Consider the following 20330-nt stretch of genomic DNA (forward strand, 5'->3'; position numbering starts at 1 on the left):
TTGCAACACCAACAGCTATTGCAAGAAAAAGCTAGGTTACAAACTAACAGCAGGCTTTCACAATAGATAAGAGTCATAACATAATTTCTGCTATTAAAAAATAAATAAACATTTACAGCCTGCACTGATTAACTTCTTTGCTGAATTAGTAGTATTTCTGACTGTTCTTAAATAGAATAAATATTGCAAGGATGGCAGAGAAGTCAAACACCGCAGTAGAGAAAAGGCTAATGCCTTTTAAAACCTCTCTTGTCTAGAAGCTCCACATTCTCTTAACACCTTAAGGGAAATCTTAAGAACTACGTACACAGGACTTGGGACAGAAATCTCTCACAACACATAAGCATGTGACAAATTTATAAGAGTTATATTCTGATGTCAGAAATAAATTATGTTTTGGACATGGCAACTTAACAGATCTGCCTCACCAACATACCGTATATATTACCTAGAGTTAGGTTTGCCCTGGTGCAAGGCTAAAAAGTGAATATGTTTAAGTGTAAGTACATTCTGCCAGCTCATTTCTCCACATAAATGGAAAAATCAGCTTGAACAGGACTACAGTCTTCATGAGTTGTTGCAAAATCTATTCATATTAATATTCATAAAGATTCTACTATTTCTGTCAATTTTACCTTGTCTTGTTGTTGTAGTATTCTGTGGCAAGTGTTAAAGGACAGGGTGCATGCAATTCATCCTTATGAGAAAATGCTACAATGCTTTTCAGTCTTGCCTTTACTCAAGTCAACAGTACTTCAGGACCAAGTCTGTGTGAAAGTCGAAAACTATCTGGCAGTAGAATCCCTGAAAGATCCATCAAAAAGGTCCTTTTCCTCATCTTGCTATGAAAACAACTTAATGAGGTCTGGGCCGCACTCAGCATGTAGAAAAAAATGCCTGTCGAAAGGAAAGAAAAAAACATGTTACAGTTTACTGAATGAACTATGTTCCAGATACAGCCTTCATCTCTTGACAGAAGTCCCAGTTGTTCACTAAAAAACCACCAAACTTCTTTACCTCTTAATCATACAGTAAGAATTGATATTATTAAATACCTCACCAAAAAAGTATTTCCTGTAGCATGCAGACATGAGTCTGGACTAAGAGTTAATTTGAAATAGAAAACAGTTTACAGAATGGACATGTAGTCTTGACTGGTGAGTTTAACTGGCAGGAATCCAAAGATTAGACCTCTGTACCATATTTTATACTTGCTTTTATTTTTATGCTTAAAAGATATCCAGTTAGCCTGCTCTGAGACCTCCAAATTCCTGTTGTGTCATAAGTTAGAACAAGATGCTAAGGTGGAGAAATGGCACTGTTAAGTGATGTGCCACAAAAGCATTTCAAGATTTGATTCCATGCATTTTATCTACTCAAAAATTAAAACAGCTTTTCTCCATTAAAGTTTTCTAAGTTCTTATTTTTTTTTTTCAAATACAACTTTCAAACTGTCAGTGCCACTGAATATTTAAAGTATTTATTTTTTCTAGATGAGGAAAAGCATTTACTGAACACACAATACTGAAAGCACTATTTCTTTATCACTGAATACAGCAAGAGACCTCATCATGGGCTCAGGACCTTGGAGTTAATTTCTTGCTTGCTTTTTTCCCTGCAAGTTCCATGCTTCAGGAAGAATGATGCTGTATTAGAGCTCTAACTTGAATGTTTGTTCCATTATGAAACAGGTTCTAGCCAGAACATGACAAATGTTGAGGACTTAAGGGGGACTTCAGGCCTTGCACTGGCTCCAAATCACATGGATCAGGGGAGACCTTATTGTTTCCTGCAACTCCCTGAAAGGAGGTTTGGGGTGTAACCCTCTTCTCTTAGGTAACAGTGATAGGGCAGAGGTGACAGCCTTAAGTTGCACAGGGGAGGTTTAGGTTTGATGTTAAGAAAAACTTCCTCTCAACAAGAGTGGTGAGGTATTTGCATAGACTGCTCAGAAAGGTGGTGGGGTCACAGACCCTGGATATGTTCAAGAAAACGGTAAATGTGGCTCTGAGGGACACGGATTGATGGGCATGATGGGGATGGGTTGATGGTTGGACTAGATGATCTCAGAGGTCTTCTTCAACCTTACTGACTGTTATTTCATACATACAGTATAGCTTTGTAGAAGCTTGCCTGCAACAAACACTGCCTGAAGAAAATACCTCCTATCTAAAAAACAAAAGCAACACAATTGACAGTGTTAAATTGTACAGTTGAATACCAAGATAAAATGAACCAGGGCAACTTATTATGACCTTATTTCTGAACTCCACATGGTTTTTATGTTGATGCAGTAAGATTATTCTTTGCTGCATTACTTCAAGTGTAAAAAACAGGGTCTTGTTCACGTGCCCAGAAGACTGGTATACCGGAACATCCAACAGCCCATATGTTGACAGGAATTTAGACTTCTTTTGAAGTGTTCAGGGTTGCAATTCTACAGCTTTAGATCCTGATTTGCTGCAAAGAAGCTGGTAAACCTTTTAACTACAGTCAACTAACCAGAGGCAGATTGGTGACAGTGCAAGTGATACAGACATTTAAAATGCCCACAGTAAGTTGTAAGACACAGATTGTTCCTTCTAGGAGATGTTAATCAATGTAAATCTATGCATTAGTTATGAGACATTTTAATTCCAATAATAAACATTCTATGATTGATGAATTTTTCGCAGCTGTTGTCTATATAGCTGTTTAATTAGAGCACGCTGGCAGAGGCTGTTAATTCTTCATCAAGTTGCCAACTCCATTGCATTCCTCTTTCTGCAAGAGACAGTTGGCAGAGCAACTTGGGTGGCTGGTCAGGAGATCTGACATTTGGCAAAAGAATTGTGTGTTAGATGACAAGCCAAATTCCATCAGCTTCCTAAAAATACTAGCTCAATGATAAAAAGAAAGTGCCTTAATTGCTGGTACTACTATCTTTGCTTTTCTGTTATTGATAGGCACTGGACTTAACTACACAGGAGTACCCATTCAGTGACGCTGTTATTCCCTGAGAAGGGGAGAGCCAACCAACAGTAATCTACCAGGAAGGAAACAAGGTCAGCTGCCTTGGAAGGATGAAGAAAAAGAAAAGTTGCTTGAGATTTTGTCATTTAAGTATTCACCTTTATACATTCACATAACTTCCTCACTAAAATATTCCAGAGGGAAAAGGTAGACCCTATCTTAGGTAAGTATTATGTGACACACACTTGGCTGGGGCCTTAGAGGTGAAGATTCCCAAACAGGTACAAAAAAAGTGGAGCCAGAAGAATTTCTCACTGAGGTGTCTAAGATTTGACTCATAGAATAACACCCACAGGTCACCAGGGTGATTATTTTCCTTTTCATTCACCCTGTGTCTGCATCAAAAGCAGAAGTATCAATTGCAGATACAGCTCCTGTGCCACAGGTCTGTCTCCATAAAAGCTAGGACATCCAAAGTTATTTCACATATGCCACCACATAGTTCTTAGATGTTGTCAAGATCAGCCATATTCACACTGGCCACATACAGATGGAGGCATCCAGACATCAGAAATACTAATCTAAAATAGAAGATACCTTCTATGTACAGAGTACATAAGAGTATTCAGCTACAGTAATCATTAACTTTGTATCAGCATTTACAAAGTAAAACCAGACTCTAAGCTCCTTACAACAAGAGGTTAAGAATTCAGTCACAAAACTAGGTCCCCGAAATCAGTCAAAATTATTGTGACAAAAATGCGTATAAAAATCAAATCCATGATTTCACTGCAACTGCTGGAAAAAAAAAATACATTTCTAGTAAGAAAAAAAATTCTCAATGTCACACTCAAGCTCATCCTTTCATAATTACGATCATGTTGATGTTTTTGAAAAAGTCTATTTAATACAGCCATTTTTAACTATTTCAGTATTTAAATATCATCCCAATACTACAAAGTTTTTCATCTCAAAATTGCAAAAGGCACACAAGACTTAAATTTCTGGTTATGCACATTTTTAAACTGGAAAAAAAATGCAGAAATTTGTGATTGTTTGCTCAGTGAGGCATGCCAACATAAAGAGAAATACCTCTTCTAAATAACATCTGGCACAAGAGACATAACATTCAGAATGTTGGAAACATAACTTGAAGAGCCACTAGTTCAGTAAAACCAGATCTGAGATACAAAAGCCTTTACAGAATTCAAACAGTAAAAGTAAACCTGGATAACATAGTAGCAAGTCTTCTGATGTCACTTGTTCTGAGCCAGCACAAGAGGCATTCTGTGTCCCCAGCAGCCTGGCATTCCTGTTCAGAAAGCCTCCATAAGGCAGTTTGCTACCCCTGAATTATTTTTTTTCCCTTTTCCACAATTATTTTCCTAATTAAGCAGTGATCTCTGTCACTTCCAGAGGCAAAAAATGCATGCTCTACTCCATTGCAAAAAGCCTCCCACCCCCAGCCAGTGTGAAGTTACTCTATAAATGGGTGCCTTCCTTCACACAGAACACAACTACCTGAATAAATACTGAGTGAATGGTAGTCAGGAGGCACTTAGACACCTGCCCATTCCTTCCCTTCAGCCCTGAATTTAAGAGGATTAAGACAAAATCTTGTCTTTTATCTTTACTATTTAGAAAAAAGGTTACAACAAAACGTCTTCTGATTGTTTGGGTTACTGAACCTTCAAACACAGCCAAAACCACTTCGCTCATTTCTCATTTCTGTATTTGTTTCTAATAGTGCAGAAGACTAAGTTTGTGATACAAAGAAAAAATACGTTAGACCCTGGCCAAACCTGCAGGAAGAGCCAGTGCCAACTCTTACACTGTTCAGCAGTTCTGCAGGATGCCTTACTTACAGCAATTCAAAGTTTGCAAGCAACGGCACAGAGTATAACTTATCATTTGTCATAATTCCTTCCTAAGAGGCAAAGGAAGAGTTTACAAACTTTGTAGTAGATTTCAAGAGATGAAGTCTGTGGTAAATGCTTTACTGTATTTCTTACCCGAAGATTGAAAAGGAAGTGACTTGAGAAAGATTAAGCTTAATTTTATAAGCAACAAAAAGATGGCAAATCTCCCTCTAGTTTTATTAATAGTAAGACTCTTCAAAAGTCACTTAACACTTCATGCCAGTATGTTACTTACTTATATGTATAAAATCAGAGTATTCCAGAAGTTCAGCATCTAGTTCAGTACTAGAATCTGTTTGCATAATTCATGCCTTTGTTTTCAAAAAAAAAAAAAAAAAAAAAAAAGAGTAGAAAGCCATCTTTAAAAAAAATTCAAGAATAAAAACCTCAAACCCTAAATTAAGAGGATCATTTGTTTATTAGCAAGTAACACCCAGCAGGCAACAGAAACTAGTTTTCTTGGTCACCAGCTATCAGTTACAATATAAAACGTAACAAAGGAAGCCTCCAAGCATAGTGTTGTACAGGATCCTATGTTTTCCATTGAAGTCACAGGTTACTTGGAGCCTGATGATTACCGTGCTGTCCTACACATCACCTCACATGCACCAGTGCCTTCATATCACAGCTGCGCTGCCTCCTTCTACACCTTCTCTTCAGCAGGCCAGGAGAAGGCAGGCACATCCACAATAAGTTGTGGTCATTATGAAGCAGATTCAGAAACAATGGCCTCCCATGTCCCTACTGTCTCTTTGAATTTTACACACTAGTCACCTGACCACAAACATACGTTTTTGCTAGAGTGTCAAATTTTCTGTGTAATTTGAGGTGGTGGTAAAGCTTTGTTGAATAATCCTCGCTGAACAAGGCTGTCTTAATGTCTAGCTAGAGAAGCAGGAGAGCACTATCGAAAGCACCAGCCCTCAAACAAGCCACAATCCCACTCCCTGTTGGGTGACCCAGCCCTGGACAGACTGGAGCCCAGCACCTGCCTACGCGTTCCCCCAACTCCCCCTGCCAGCCACTGCCCCGCATCTTGTCAGGAAGAGTTGGGAGCAGCAGCAATATTGACTTTCTCCAGGATAGGATTTCTCACACCACTTATGGTCATTTTGTCACCCTGCTCCATAGCATAAGCCAGAATCACATTACTTGCCATACTGTTCAAAAGGATTTCATTCCTCATATCACTGTAGCTCATTTATTTTATAGTTTCACAAATCATTAGCTGAAACTAATGCTGATGGAAAAGCAAGAGGAAAAGAAAATGTCTGAGCATGCTACATAATGTTACAGACTGGTTAAGTGTTATTATCTTCATGGATGAGGAGAGGAGTAATACATGGAGAAGACACTCAGTACCTTTCTTCACAACACTTCGATTTCTCATGCACCCAGTCCCTACCTAGTAGTTGTCTGCAGTCATTGAAATTTGAACCTTTTACTCAAAAACACAAGACTATAATGTATAAAATACACATAGAATCTCAAAGAAAAAGTGTTCTTGCACATCTCCTGTAACTCACCAAGGAAGGAGGCTAAATTTTAAGTCTTATTGCAGCTACTGGAAAAAGTTAAAGCCAGCTTTGAAGCACTGAGTAGGCCTTTTTTTCCTTCACACTACTGCCAAGACTATTCATTTTTTTGTCAGCTTCGAGCATAATTCTAACATATTTGCTAGATGGGCTCAGATGACAAAACGTTCATCCATCTCCAAGCCTGCAAACCCATGTTTTCAGAGGAATCCCCAAGCGGCTACCAGTACAGCTGTTTCCTCAAGAAGTGCCCTTCTGTTTTAACTTTCCTTCCAGCTTTCAGAGTCAGAAAGGAAAGATCCAATAATCCCAAATTCTCTACTCCCACAGGAGGGTAAACCAACCTCTCAGCAAATTTGTCAAGAAACCAAGTTAAGAACCAGCAAGTCCAGAAACACATTAACAAAAACTGTGAGAAAACAGATTTCTGACTAAAAGATAAATTTTAGACAAGCACAAGGAACTAGAAAAGCAGAAGTCTTCTCTAAAGCAATTAGTTTGCAGATATCAACCAGTCCAAATTCAAGGTAAAACCAATTACTAGAGATAGACTTCACTTTCATATCAGACAGGGAAAATGGAAGAAATCCTTTCCAGTTTCCCAGTGGAAGGCCCCTAGATTTTAAGTAAATACACGTACAACGCAGCTCTTACTCCACAGCAGGCCAAGCTCCCACTCCAGATGCTATTAGATATATTATGTACACTCCCTCCCTTATAATAAAACTGCAGCGCTCTGACAAGCAGTGCTTAAAACACAGATAAGCGGGCTGGCTTTATCTGCCTCTTTTTTTCTTTTTTTTTTTTTTCCCCTGAAAGTTTAGAACAGCTCACTCTTCTCGCAGAGATGGACCTCACTGCCTAAAGTCACCAAGACTTGTGAAGACATGACCAGCAAAAAAGTGCAAAGGACAACAATAAATAGGCTGTCAGCATTCAAACCTTGAGTAATTCACCTTGCTTCAGTGAAGTTGTACTGCAACAGCATGAGTGAAAATTGAATTTGTTGTTCTAGAATTGAGAAAACAAGAGTGGCCATTCCCATCATTCCCTAAACTCTTCGGATTGATGCCATATTACTGATTAAAAATAGTATGTGTAAAACAAAACTTTTAACAGTCAAATTTTATTATTTTTTTAGAAGAAGCCACTACTATAACTTGAGTTTTTAAGTTCCTACCTCCCAACTTTACCTATACAAAGAGACCGCTGAAACTTTCTGGTGGACGACAGAAGCATTCAACTGAAAATATAACCACCATAGCATTTAACCATGTCATATCAAAAAGAGGTTTAAAAGGATGGAAGAAGGATGGAAGAATAAAAACCATTACGGGGAAAAAAAAAAAAAAAAAAAAAGAAAAAAGAAAAAACAAGGCAGCAGCTACTTCTCCTAACACAGTGTTATAATGGCATCTCTGTCCTAACCACTGCCAGATGGCCATTACGCATGCACAAACTGGTGAAGCTGACACCCATTCTTCATGTTACAGCAAATATTAAGACTGATATTTCATGCACACATACTAAACATTTCCAGAAATGATCATCTTCTGGAAGGAAGTGATAACAAAATAAACTTATATTTATATTAAAACCTGCAAATATAAGTTCATTTAAATACAAAGGAAAAATATGCATTAGAGCATTCACAATCTCATAAGCCTACACGAATGTATATACAGACTTCCATGAAAAGTATCTTTTCTTCATCATTTCCCCCCTAGTATCCTCTTTTTATATCTAGTCCACAAGAGTTCTGTTTGAACTGTGTATTTATAAGGCATAGCTGAAAGCCTAAAGGCCAGGAGCCAAATTCCACTGTCAGTTACACAGTTTCAACCTTTAACATCAGAAGATCTTCACCAGTGTAAACCAATAATAGATTCTGGCTGCCCTTACGGACCTGATTTTGGCAAGTGGACAGAACAGGATTCCAATGTTGCACTTATTTATCTCAGAAAACTAGAATTCACATCCAATTTAGAAGAGATTTCAAAGCAGCTTTATGGTCCAAAAAGCAAATCTCTAACGGAATTCCCCAAAGAGTAAGATCACCATAAAGAAAGAATCTTGCACAATTTATTTTTATGCCTTTAATCCTTGCTCAGAAGAGGCAGGATGTTGCAGAGCTGGAGCTAAGGTGTAATTGCAGCAAAGGCACGTGGGTCAGACCCTGAGCCAGCGCTACTTGTTGTCAGCCTGCCTGCTTGCAAAGGGCTGCTGCTCCCCTGTGCTTTCTGAGAGTGCTGGATCACAGATACAACGGCAGGGAAAGGAAAGGAAGGGAAAAATAAAGTGTCCTTTGAGAACTTAATAAATCTTACAAAGAAAACATGCAACTTGGGAAGATGTAAATCATTTCTCAGCTGAAAAGTTTGTTATTTATGCAATATATACTGCTATCTCAAAATTACCCTGGTAGTCATTAGAACTACAATTTTTAATCCGGTAGCAAATGATGTATATAAATAAAACGTATAAGATTAGAGTGGAGATAGAATTTTAATGCCACACCAGCTCTGTTATTGTCAGTAGATGGGCTGCTTCTTCAAATCTGTGCCTCAGGAAAAAAAAAAAACTTCCTAAAAGGAAGCTGCTAACCAGCGTGCCCTAAAAGGTTTAAGATCAACCACCACAGGGAGTAGCTGGGGGGACAGAACCAACAGCACCAACTGAAATACAACATTATTTCACCAAAACAGATATTTAATACTTGACATCCAGGGCCTCTTATGAAATTGAATATGTTAGGTACAATGAATAATAAGTTTGTCTTTTTAGGAAACCAGTAGCAAAGGAAGATACCTGCAGTAAGCACTAAGACAGAAAATGTGCCTATTTTTACAAAGAGCACTTCAGAGCTTTGCTCTGAGTTGCAACTGGCAAGCATGCCAAGCTCCTAAAGTGTACTTCTCAACTCATTTAAATAAAAAGCTAATTAGTAGTATTTGGATGGTGACTGTCACCCGCTAAGCACTGATGCATAGAGATTCAATGTTTAAATCAAGAGATTCATGTGGGTTACGCAGCTCAATTCTATTGAGAAGGATGGTGTGAAGTTGTTTAAACAAGCTTCTGTAAGACACCTCCTTCACAATGTGGATAAGATCTGGAAGCAGGCTTGCTCGGCAGGGCTTTGCACCAGTGAAAGTTGTTTAGCTTGTCAGCATCAGGAAACCTTAGTGTGATAAGTTAGAGCTGTTTCAACAAGTGATCACAATAGAGCTGTTGAATTTATTTTCATGTATTAAGGAAGCGTCTGTAGCTTCGAGGCACATAATATACTAGACCTGGTCAAACAAGAAAACTTGACAGCAGAGCCAAGCCAAAGAGCTTAGGTAGGATCAACGAGCCGTTAGAGCTGAATACACACATTTGAAAAAAGTATTACATAAAGTGATATGTATCTAAAGTCACAGTGGGAGCCAGGAAGTAGCGCCAAAACATTCTTACAGGCTTCTGCCTTCCTTGGCTTGCCCCCATTCACGGACAGAGCCCAGCACAAGCTTCCACTGACTTACCCCCCTCTGACGACTGAGCAGGTCATGTTGCAGAGCCACTTATATTTAGAAGAACAGGTGGGCAGCTCCGTTCCAAATTTAATCAAGTTAACACTTTATACTTCTTCATGGCTTTCATAATTTTGATGAGTTTAGTGTTTCAAACTAAGGGATGAACCACTCCAGCCTGCTAAATTACAAAGATCTCTCTACAAACATCTGCATTTTCTTCTCTTTGCAGAGATATTTTTTAAAATGTACAGTTTTGATTGCTCATTGTCTCATATTCAGCACAGACAGTTATCAGTGAAAAATGTCCCAATCTCACGTGAAGTGTGACCTTAGTATGACAAGAGATAGGGTTTTGTTTTTTTTTTTAAATAGAGTTATGTTCCAATTCCAGACTACTGTTTTCTCATTTCCTACCAGGAATCCATTAGAGAATTTACTATCAACGCAGTTATTCAGAACAGAATTTCGGTCTCTGTAAGTGTATGGACACCATGTCCTTTCACTGGAAATCTCATAAAGGTTAGGGAACAACCCTGAGGCTTCCAGTTCCATGTGTCTATAGATGTGCCCTGGCAAATATCCTCATGGCACACAAAGAATTACATCAATGGTCCTTGGCAGTAGTCATGCCATCAGGGACCAAGGACCTTGGCACTCCCAAGCTGCCACCGTGACACCTTTCGTTAGTGGAGCTCCACAGAGCCACACATTTTATCTAAAAGGAGAGGATTCAGATAGCACAGTCAGAGAGGTGACAGACAAACTGCTCTCACCTGAGCACAACACATTTGGCCAGCTGTTTGCCAGAGCAGCCTGGGTCCTGCTTTCTGGTAGTGTTTTCCAACACTACGAATAGGTATTTAGCTCATTACCATGGCTATTGGAACAGAGAAGCAGAGACAAAAAACAAAGCTAGAATTGCCTTTTCACACAAAACTTGCCTGCCAGACATTTTAGAAGAATGGCCTCCCTATGGTACATCACTATTTCTTTCTGTTCACATTCAAACTATATCAGTCCGAAGCAGAACTGGTGCATAGAGCCAACAAGAGCTTTGAGACTCAGATCTTTTTAATGACATTATCTCAGGTTCATGTGGTATGTTGCTTACAAAGGTATTTAAAACATACCTTACAGAAATTCTACAGTCTATGCAGAAACTCTACAGTCTAGGTGATTGCTACTAGTATTTTCCCTCTTCATTTTTAAATCTGAGAGATGATAATCCTGACATGCTGATAGGAAACTACAGATGACTGCCTCCATTTTGACTCATTAGATTTTATGATAATTTAAAATAACATATTGGTAGTAAATGTGTTCACAAAGTGACCTGATGAGAAGGTACTCCTCTTTCCACAGCTCTGATGACAAGTAGGGTTAATGTCAGCAATGCAAAGGATAATTAATCTTATCTGTCAGTGCAGCTGCTTCACATAATTTTACCCTAATAGTGAATATCACATATCTTTGCCAAGTAAAAGGAGTAGAAACAGAATACTGTTTTCAGATGTACTTTGCCAGCAACCATTTCCACTCTCACTAAAGAAAACCTTCCATATTCTTAAATTTACAACTTCCTGGCCTTTCTTTGTTTCTTCAAATGTCCAAATAAAATTGGTAAATTAAATATGGTGAAGGGAGCCTCTTGTGAGCCTTCTAATAAAAGAGACGGGCTTTGGAAATTGGGATGGAGAATTTAATTTCCCTTGTGAAATCTTTACAGTAGATTTCTTTAAAAGAAGCACCTGCATGGCATCCAGTTTGTTCATACACTCAGCAAGACAAGACCTTTGGAAGACTCCTACTATTGCTGTAGAGTTGGACATTCATGTAGCCATGAAACAGATTTCATGCATGAGGAAAACCAAGCTCAAGCTGGTCCTGCCATTCTGAAGGAACATTTTCTCCAACAGAAAGAAAGTTGTTACTCTATAAACAGCCCCAGGAGATGTCAGTGGGACTGATCTTCCTTTTTTTTTTTTTTTTTTTTACCATATGGGCATTTATTGGTTAAGAGAAAAAATTGTAACAAAAAGTTAAAAACTTTGGAAAAATTTTTGAGAGACAAACCTTATATACCATCCCCAGAGAAGCCTGGATCTGCAGAATCCCTGATGACTGTTGCTTTACAGGACGGCAGACACTGAGGATCCCAATCCCCACGTGTTTTGGGCCACGTGTGGAGCCAATTGCATTTCACTAGGCAGCATAGTTCTTTTCTATTGTATAATCTAGCAAAATACTGAGGCTAAAGTGAAAGGGAAAAAACCAACCATCTAGGGATGCAGAGTACAAAGTAGCTTTGAAGGATCTGGAGGTGAGGAACAGAGGGGAGAAGCTAATGAGGAGTTAGCTTCTGTAGCACTATCCAGAATTAGGAGTAAAGAAAACAAGAAATTATAATGAAGGAGCCAGAAACAGAGTAGCATGGAAAACTCTGCACCAAATACAAATCTGTTACCTACTGGGAGGCCTGAATCCAAGTTCATGAAAAGCTGCAATCAATCAGTTTTTGACAGCGGCATTTAACGTTCCTTAGCTCACTGATGGATTCGTAAGCAAAACAAGCTCACCGAGGAAGTGACAAACTCACAGACTTGGAAGAACTATTTGATAAGAACAGATCTATGAAGCATGTTCCAAGTTGCAGGAGCAACGGCCAATGCAGCAGGATTTAATTCTGGAACTGTGAAGAACAATGCCAGCACTAACAAGGTTTCTCATGAGTATATATACAGGTGCTGATGGATCCAGGATCCTGCGCAGACCTAAGTAATAATCCCAGCAAGAGACTACTTCCATAGTTGAATATAAGACACTGCCAAAATATTTGATGATTTTACCAAATTATTTTGCTGCAAACACATAGCCAAAGAGCACGAGATCAAGTAGCATCAAGCAGCGAAAAGGGCCTGACTGGCTCTTTAGTTTCACAAATTTAACGTGTAAAAATAGAGTTCAAAAATTAAAATACCAAACCTAGGAAAACCTACATCTATATGCAGGTATACATCTCCTGTTACTGAGAGTGGGAGGTAATGCAAACAGGAAGTTTGAGCTGATGAGGAAAACTGCCAGATATGCAAGAGAGACCAATTAAATGCTTGCAGTAATGCTACTGTGAAATGCCAGACTCCGAACAGGAAACTAAAATAGTTGTTAAGGAAATACCTGAGCATGTCATTTGGTCTTTTAGAAGTAACTCACAACAGTAAAAACTGTTAAGTATATCCAAGGGTGAGTTAAAGTGAAAGATTTCCCCCTCACCACCCACTTCCTTGATTTCCAAGAACATTTTAAGAATTCTAGCTTAAGCAAGAAAGCATCTGGTGAGGCTAATATTCCCATGGCTACTTTCTATGCTAATTAAGGTCCAATTATTGTCAGAGATATCAATTAATTTTTACATTAACAATTCATTTTTCCTCCCTAAGCAGATGTCAATAATTTGAATGATGCTCAAGTCTCCAAAAGGTCCTTTTATTTTTAAATATAAAAGATCCCATTCTTCTACTTAGACACCCACCTTGATCATTTCTATTTTAAAAAGAGATGCAAGAAATCTTCCAGAAAAACACGTTCTAGGCTGAAGCAACAAGCTCCTATCCACTCCTGCAGATCCATCTCCTGGGCCTTGCACAAACTAAGGACCTTGACTTTTAGTTACCATAAAGGAAAAACACCAACAGGCACTTCTCATTGCTGGGGACTTGATCTGTAAGTGCTGCTCCAAAAGTAATGCCTCCTATTCTATTATATTGGCCTACGACATCTGAGGCAGATGTTGCTGGTATGGCAATAGAAGTTGAAGCTTCCCACCAATATCCCATTACATTTTGTTGCCATGTGACAGATGGCAGCAGAGGGGCAGTCTGACAAAATGGCATCTGATACAGAAGTGCGTATGAAGCAAAGGTGTGCCACTGAATTCCTCTACATGGAAACTATTGTACCCATTGATATTCATTATCACTTGCTGAATGATTACGGAGACCCAACAGTGGATGTGAGCACAGTGAGCCAGTGGGTGGTGCAACTCAACAGTAGCAACTGTTGGTCAACTTTGCTAGTGCAGATTTGTACAAGTCTGGCATGCAGGCTCTTGCTCATATTAGCAAAAATGTATAGTTAATGGTAGCGACTATGATGAAAAACAGCATTCTGTAGCTGAGTATCTGCTCTATCAGTCGTGTTATTGTGCTCTGCTCTACACATAGGTTGTCGCTGCCATGGAAATAAATAGGAGGCATTATTTTCACCTATGTAATTACAGAGCTACTCAAATGGACTCAAGATATGAGAGGTACTCAAGTACAGGAAGCATTTATCTAGTTGATTTTTTTTTTTTTTTTTTTACACTATATACAGATTAGCCTGCTAAACTCTCAGACCAGGATTATTAGGAATTACAAAAGCAAATAATGAATACATGAGCACAACAGCCACTACTCCTTAAAATAACAGAATTTTTTAAGGGTACAAGTTTAGCAGGTGTGAAGATGCTTAATATGTAGGGACACTGTTCTGTACTTACTCTGTGAGATCCTTCGGATACTTCTAAAAATCTGCCTCTATAGTTGAGAAACATCACTGTTCTTTTAGATTTTGTTAATATTGAGATGACTCCAATCACAGCACGTCACAGCACCCGATAAGCATTAATTATAGCAACTTATACAAGCGTAATTACACCAGAGCTAAGGAAAGAAATACCAAAAGCCCTTCTTCAAACAGGAAATTGACTTAGCTTGCTTGAACAGAGTAACAAATTAATTGAAAGCACAACATGATCTACCAACATCGCCTTATTTGTGAAAAAGAAGCAAAAAAAATGAGAATCGCAGTCGAATCAAATGCAGCTGTACTATAAACACTGCATTATAGCAGAGTCAGACACAGATGTATTTGGAAACACAACAGAAGAATGAATCCCATAAACAGTAGAGACAAAAATTCCAAGTATGTTACAATCGTTCATTGTTAGCAAGGATTCTAAAACCAAACAAGACCTGATATTGTAAAGACAGCTCTAAATATCTAGAAAGATATGTCACGGAAGGAACAGAATTAACCATCAATCTATAATAACCAGCTGAAATAACTCTTGAGATCACAAACTACGCAGAGGTTTAGACACCTTTAGCCCTTTCTTATACCTTGGACAAAGACGAGGAAGCTTCTTTACTGAAGGGGTACACCAGGAAATATTGCTTTACTACACATAAAACAATAGAAAAGTTTTCAGTTTGTTCCTCAATCTGCCTACATAAGGAAGTAATAAAAACATAGATTTTTCTCATCTCCTCAACTCCAATTTTGGCCAAGCTTGAAAACTATCAGCCACAGGCTATTTTCAGGTCTTTACAGAAGGTCATGAATCATCTTTAGTCTCACTGCTCAGATCAAGCACTATTTTAAAGAAAAAAAAAAAAAAAAAAAAAAGCTGAAATTGCTACCTTTAGAGAGCTTAGTTCTTCAGATTGTCTTCCCCATCAGGTTCCCAGATCACCAAGTCTGAAGACCTCTTCCTGCTTCTTCTTTCAGGAAATAATTCCTAGCACATGCCCAAAGTATTTGAAGACCATTTTAAAATACAAATTAGAAAATTACAGTTTAAGTTAACAAAAGAATCTGCATTTAGGAGGAATAGTTACAATTAACCTTATTCCATGAAGGTAAAAGTCCATATGTATAATTTAGACCCTTGTTTCACACTTCATAAATACACACCTGATATAAGAAAGGAAATAGATTGGATATCCATTATGATCTACAAATCATGATTTAACCCTTCAGAATTCATTCTTCCAGGATGTTTTGAGATTCATGGAATAACCTTAATTGATTGGAATTTTTTAGTGGGCTTTTTTTTTTTTTTAACTTTAGATGTTTTTGTTTTTTAACATGTAAATTTTGTTGATAAAAAAGATGAAATGGAAAACTGCATACAAGTTATTAATAATAACTAAATTCTTAGAGTGAAAAGATGCATGTACTTCTAACAGGGCCTCAAGAGTTGCATATCAAACCTTATATATTCCTGAAAACAGTAACTTCATAAGGCAAAAAGCACTTGAACAGCATCTTGCCAATAAGCTTCTTCTGACACACAGTGAGTGATTTTGGTCTTAAGTGGAACTTGTTTAAAGTCTAAAAAACATAGCTAAGAAAACACTTCTATTGACAGGAGTTACTACTTGTAACATTATAATGAGATGGAAAACACAGCAATGATAGTGGAATAGCAAAGTCTTAGGCTTCAGCAATTGAAGACATGCTCAGCGCAGAAGCTACGGACACAGAAACAATGGAAAAAAAACCTCCTTACCCTTGGAAGTACTCAGGTAGGCAGGGATCACCAGCAAGATCCTATTGCCTCCATTGCCACGCCTTAAATGAGGTCTGGGAGGGGTGGATCCATCCCTTCTATTCACTCAGCTACACTGCATGCACCTAAGCTCCCCTGGCTTGGCCCTGCCTTCCTGCCAGGTGCTCAATCACTGCTTCAAGCCATGACTCAGCACTTCCACTACACTACCTGTACAGTCATCACAAGGTGCTTAAAGCATATGGAGAAAAGAACACCCCATTTCAGAGTTTCTTTCTACTGGCTGGTTAGTGGTGTCCATCATGCAATTACTGTGGTACTAGTATTTAAGACAAGCCCAGCATAGTCAGAAGTTATTCTACAAATTCATATTACCTACTGAATGGTCAACCTGCAAAGTAGTTGTGTTGTGAATGATGAAAGACTGGATTTTACCTTCAGAGATGTGCAAGATTTTTAGTTCTATCTTAAGAAAACCAGTACCATAAAGAATAGATTTGCAAAATACAAAACTCTGAGTACAGTTTGGAGAATCCCCCTTACTCAGCAAAGGTCAACTTTTAGCATGCTCAATGTGCTTCACTAGGTAGAACAGAATTCTTGCAGAAGTGAAAGAAGTAATAAAAACAAGCATGAATGAAGAGAAGCATTACAACTGGGCAGATTACTCTCAAATTCCTAGCTTAATTTAACATTCCAAATCAGAAAGTTCTCTGAATATCATTTGTGAAACTATCCAGGTAGATTCTGAAGTTAATTCATGGGAAGAAATGGTCACACATTCACAAATTCAAGTGCAATCAAGCATTAAAAACTATTTAGAACATTCTTCATGAAAATAACGAGTTGCATTTCAGAGAAATTGTACAGATTTGACACATCACAGCAGCACTACAAAAATACTAGAGGTGACCATCTCAGTTCTCTCAACTATAATTTCCTCAGGCATCTGGTAAACCTTTTCCTTCTTTCGTAATGAGATATTGATGGATGGATGTATTAATAAAATGCCAGATATTAAGGCTATGAAAGAGGTATAGCAGGTAATAGAGAGAATCTTCTATAACCACTTCTAAAAAGCCTGGAAAAAAAACATAACTTAGAACCCCTTATTCAGTACAATAAAATATAGGTAACTCGAACAGCATCTTCATTTTACATAGCTTATAGAATGTAAACAGTGAAATTACAGTACTATAACTTTTGCCACCTATAAGACCAGAAGTTACACTTCCTCCCTTTAACTGCTTTAATAATACCATCCGTGTGCCAGGCAACACTAAAACTTAAGTATGCAAAAGCACGAGGAACTGCTACATTCTCATAGTCTGTGTGGGAAGCCACTAGCCAGCTCTCAAAGTGCAATCAAGTTTTTAAAGCCTCTAAGCTGAAGCATGACCCTCAAACACATCGAAAGAGTTTCCCTGCAGGTCTTGTAGGGAAAATTCAGAGCTTACGGTAGTTGCAGACAGGAAGTTAGAAGAGTTTTGAGGGATAGGAGGGGAGAATTAGCAGCAGCTTTTCCTGGGCTTTAAATCAGTAAGTCATATTCAGGTATGTTAGCCTAGCACAGAACACTAAGAGAATTTCCAAGATGTGGTAATTAGCCACTCTGTTACACTAACATGTTTCTAGGCTTGTGACACCATCAGTTTCAAACCTGAATCTCCTCCCAGGGGACGATGTAAATACACACTTTGTTTCAAGCAGGAGTTTAGCTGTATAAAGATGGCAGGAGTGAGTTGTAAAGTTCAGGTTCCTAACAGTATTTTAATGTCTGTTCTCCTCAGAGTTGTAAACACAGTACTTCAAAATCTGCTTTCAAATTATTCACCTCTAGCACACGTGGCTGGAAAATCTGAGAAACAAGTTTTCTTTGCAGGAAAACTAACACTTCTATTTCTGGTATCACCAGAGACAGTGAACTAAAAAAAGTTGCATGGTAGCTGCTTAGTACTTCATTTCAGAGTGGCACCAACACTTATTGACAAGTCACCCGTTATTCACCTCAGAACCAAATCTTGACCCAAAATAGGTGGGTGTCTCTTACAATACAGTCTTTTTCCATCAAGTAAAACATAATTACCAACCTTTCAAATACGCCAGCAGAAACACTAGAATGCAGCCTGTGTTGTCACTGCTGGACGTTTTTACAAAAGGGTTGCATTTAAATTGCTTTTGCACCTTTAGTTAAATAGCTTTTTAAAAGGTGTTACTTCCAGAACTGAAAACTCACTGGCAACGAAACAATACATCAGATGTTGAAATTTGGACATCAAAATTTTAGTGTGGACTTGGCAATCAGATTAACTCATTTGTTTGTCTGTCCAAAGAATTACTTCCCTTTAAAAACTGACAAGGATGCCCTCAAAATTGAGGTATTCCTATGTTCAGTAAAAAGCACTAGTTTTTGAGTGCTGGATTGATTGCTGCACAATAGTTATATTGCAGAACGTACTACTGGTGCTTTCTCATGTGCAGAAGCAGATCTGGGGCAGGTCTGACATCTCCACAGTATGGAAACTGAACTTAAATAACTCAAACTGAATTCCTCCTTATGAATATAGACCAAAATATGTTTCCAATGTTAAACAGAGGACTTTTAATCAAGATGCGCTGCTACAGTCCACCAGTTTCAGACATCAGTAAACTGCCAATTGAAACCTCTTTTTAAAGAGAAAAGACTTGTCTCCCCACCTGCTTCAGGTTGCTTTAAGTCACTACTCTACTGTGGAATATGGCACCTACACCAGATGGGAGTTGAACTAGGAGCTAAAGCTCAGACACCTCCTACTAATCTATAAAAACACTAGTGGTACTTCAAGATTTATCTGGAACAGTGGATTCTCAGGCAACATTTAAGCCCTTGTGCACCTAAATCCACTCTATCACATCTGAATAGCCCTGATGGGCTGTCAGCTGCGCAGATGTGGTGGGTGAAGGGATTTCTCCTGCATCACTACTGGTATGTCCGTAGGCAGTTGGATAGTAATCAAAACAAAAAATCAGCTATCATTACAGCCATAATTTTAGGGTTTACTCATTCATCTCAAACTGCCATCTCATTATATGCATTTGTGTTGCAAAAGACTGCTTTGCATGAAACAAACCTTTGTGTGCTAAAATTGTAAGAAAAGCCATGCTTTTACATAAACTTATCTTGGCTTTTCCTGTTTTAAGGATTTTCCTGCTGGAAAGAAAGCTTTCCATCAAAAACAGGACTAATTGAGAATAAGTGTTAAAGCAAAATTTGCCACTTCAAGTCGCGCAGTGACATACGTAAAACATCAGATATCATTTGTTCAGTCCAGAGTGGTATCTTTTTATGCTTAATGGATAGACAACCAAGTGATACAGAGGAAAGGGGATTGGTCAGCTTTATTTTGTCCAGGCCTACTATTATGAACAGATGTTTAATGAATTTTTCGTCCCTACAAGACAATATTGACTAATTTACCTTATTCCTTTAAAGGAATGTGGTTTGGGATGAAGATTTAATGCATTTCAGCCTTATGTTTATTCAGATTACTTCACTGTAAATAATGACACCCACATCTGTTTCATCAACTGTCCACCTTGGAAAACCTAGCTCTGTTTTCCAGTGCTCAGAATTTATGTTTGTATGATCCATTAGCATCAAGCAATGTTTATTTAGCAGATACAACTGTACAAACTCAGAGGAAATTCATTTTTTCCTCATCTCCTTGCTAAGGGGCATCTATCAGAAGCCGTAGTTAGTGTGATGACCTCATAAAATATGCTCTCCCTCCAGCAGAGCACTTAAGCACACACTTAATTTCACTGGCAGGTTAGTTTTCTATAGAAAACAGTCCAAGGTTTCCACTCATCTGATGGGAAAAAAAAACATATTTACCCTTTTAAAGTGCCTGGTAATTTCCATGCTGCATCATCAGAAAGTGTTCCTACACTTGCAAATTATTTTGAAAGCTCTCAGAGAAACCTATAAAAAAATAGTAAGAAACAGGAAGTGTAAAAAATTTCTTGTTTAGTCAAAGTCAATCTGATATAACATCTAATTCTCAGTGTACAAAGCACTACCAAGACTAAAGAAACTGTG

General features: G+C 38.2%; 1 long non-coding RNA gene across 1 annotated transcript in view; it reads right to left on the reverse strand.

The window, feature by feature from the left end:
- The window catches only part of LOC104912564 (uncharacterized), a 228954-nt gene that overhangs the window by 97446 nt on the left and 111178 nt on the right, over positions 1-20330 (reverse strand). The window contains exon 10 of the long non-coding RNA XR_014885408.1: positions 636-897. This is a non-coding gene — a long non-coding RNA (uncharacterized LOC104912564). The remainder of the gene's footprint in view (positions 1-635; positions 898-20330) is intronic.

Source organism: Meleagris gallopavo, chromosome 11, assembly GCF_905368555.1.
Source record: "Meleagris gallopavo chromosome 11, MGAL_WU_HG_1.1, whole genome shotgun sequence".
In the NCBI taxonomy this organism is placed as follows: domain Eukaryota; kingdom Metazoa; phylum Chordata; class Aves; order Galliformes; family Phasianidae; genus Meleagris; species Meleagris gallopavo.